Source organism: Cyprinodon tularosa, unplaced genomic scaffold (genome assembly GCF_016077235.1).
Source record: "Cyprinodon tularosa strain WSP-4 unplaced genomic scaffold, ASM1607723v1 ctg74, whole genome shotgun sequence".
Taxonomy (NCBI): domain Eukaryota; kingdom Metazoa; phylum Chordata; class Actinopteri; order Cyprinodontiformes; family Cyprinodontidae; genus Cyprinodon; species Cyprinodon tularosa.
In genome coordinates, this window is record NW_024039496.1 from 2622029 (window position 1) to 2624925 (window position 2897).

A 2897-nucleotide genomic window follows, 5' to 3' on the forward strand; every position below is an offset into this window, starting at 1 on the left:
TGTTATTTGTTGGTGTACTGGCAGGATATGTGGACACAGAAGTAGGGTTCAAAGTTGCCAAACTGGGCTCGGATTGGCAACCTTTAAACAAAAATAGCTCTGGAGGCAACCCTTATCTGTGCGCAGCTTTTGGAGCAGGTGGTGAAACTCCGAACTGAACTGAACTGAATGCCTCTGAAGTATATGCTTTAGTTTAGCTTATTTATTAAATTCAATAAATCTCAATAAACTCATTAATGTAAGAACAAAAATAATTAATAAAAGGGATCATAAAGAAGTAAAACTTACAACATTTATACCCATTTATATAAAAGTAATCAAATGAAAAAACAATACATGTTGCTGCGTTGATGGCCCAGGTTGCATCAGGTAGGTCTAACCCAGCTATTTTTATATAGTGTGCTATACCAAGAACATAGAATAAGCCAATGCGAGACTAGGTATGCATGCAGCATACACAGTGCCACGCAGAGTTTCCTCCCATGAGAGGGAGAAGGCAACTTTCAAGTTGTCCAGAGGTCAGTCAAATGAGCTTAATTCAGTCTACTTGTCAACAAGTCAACTTTTTGGAGAATGCCCTAGTTAAGACTCAAGTACAGGTAGCCAGACAACCACCACTTGTATACAAACGGTTTTATTTAATAGGTTGTGCACAACAGGCAGACTGGAGGCTACTCTGACTGAGGAAGTACAATCGGGCTAATAGGGCAAGAGTTACATTTGTGTGAAGGAATAAGTCTCAAGAATATGATTCATATTTTGAATGTTCTTGTATTCTCAGAGCTGAGTAATGAGTGAGGTAAGGTGTCTGGTGATTGGGTGTGTATGATTTCAGTCCTTTGTTGTTTTTTTAGGTGGGGATGTAGAGGTTGTCTGAAGGTGCCAATTTCTAACCCATATGCAGAACACTACTCAGGAGACTGGAAAATATTTATACAGTTTATTGCATAGTCTGTGAATGAACAGAAATGCAGGAACAGATTCGGTGCAGGGATAGTCTAGGAAAAGATATTCAGTTAGAAGGAGTTGTATGTGTTTGGAGATATTTTTTTTCCATAAATATTGCTTATAGCGATGTATCAAGAACTTAGGTAGGGGATGATGACAGAATCCTGGAGGTTAGTTACACCTGTATTTTCTAAGAAACCTTGGGCAATCCGGCAGAGGGAGTTTGAGGAAATTAACCAGGAACAGACTGACTTGGTTCTTGACGTGACCTAAAGGTGCTTGGTGGCCTTTGGACAGGTCTGTATCTAGGAGAAATGAGGTCCAAAACTTTGAGTGCTGCCAACTAGATAGTTAATCTTGATACTTGAATCTTGGAGCTTGTTCTAGTGATGGTTCCAGCAACACTGATACATTTGCGCATGTGTCAAGCTAATAGAGAACTGAGTGTCAGTGTGTGTATCATTCAAAAAAGTCACATGACCGATAGAGAAGCTGTTTTGAACTAAACTATGTTTATAAGCACACCTCTCAACTGGATACATCTGGGAAAATAAATCTTTTGCTGTTCATTATTAAATTCATGAAGAAATATGGAACAGCCTCAAGGCAAAAGAAAGGTTTCAGCCCTTTGGGGCTATTTTGATCTGACCGGTGATGACATGTTTAGCCGCATGTCTCCATTTAACCTCTGGTCATCTATGAGGTGTCCTGATAACAACGTGGACTAATTTAATAATTGACAATCCTTTTGGGAAAAACCTGGTCTGATTCGAAGAGACGGCATCCATCCCACTTTGGATGGTGCAGCTCTTCTTCCTAAGAATCTGGCCAAATTTATTAGTCCTCCAAAACCACAAAAACCAAGGGTGCAGAACAGGAAGCAGGATCATAGTTTAACACACCTCTCTGCCGCTTCTCTACTGTTACCCACTCATTACTCCATTCAGACAGTGTCTTGCCCATGACCAAAATCTAATAAATCAGAAAAGATTCCCAAAGGAGTAAATCATGATAATCTAATAAAAATAACTCCAATAGGGGATATTATTTTTGATCAGGACCTTTCATTTTAATCCCATATAAAAGAGGTTTCTAGAATGTCCTTCTTTCATCAGTCAAATATCCTGTCCAGGGTTGATGCTGAGAAACTAGTCCATGCATTTGTTACTTCAAGGCTGGACTATTGTTAATCTTTATTATTAGGAAGTCCACAAACTGTAGTTAAAAGCCTTCAGCTGATCCAAAATGCTGCAGCCAGTGTGCTGATGAAAATTAAAAAGAGAGATCATATCTCTCCTATCCTAGCTTCTCTTCATTGGCTTCCTGTTAAATCCAGAATAGAATTTAAAATCCTTCTCACATATAAAGCCTTAAATCGTCAAGCTCCATCTTATATCAAAGATATTATTGTTCCTAACAGAGCACTTCGCTCTTATTCTGCAGGTTTACTAGTAGTTCCTAGAATTTCTAAAACTAGAATGGGAGGCGGATCTTCTAGTTATCAGGCTCCTCTCCTGTGGAACCAACTACCAGTCCATGAGGCAGACACCCTGTCTATTTTTAAGGGAAGGCTTAAAACAATCCTTTTTGATAAAGCTTATAGTTAAATTGGCTAAGTTTATCCCGAGCTATTTCTATAGTTATGCTGCTATAGGCTTAGACTGCTGAAGGACATGGGGATCCCTTTTTCATCATTCTGCCTCATTCTACGTATCTCTATTCTCCCATTCTGCAGAATGTGTTAGTTCAATCTCTAACATTATGCTCTCTCTGTTTTTCTCATAGTAGCTTCGCCTCGTCTGTTCCTGTTTGGCTGTAACACCATCCTGGAGAGAAATATCAGCTGTGCTGCTGCCATCAACACCTTTGTTTATAGATGTTAGAGACCAGCCTATTTTTCAATGTAGTCCTGTTTCTCTGACTGTGACTGGCTGGATGTGCTCACTTAA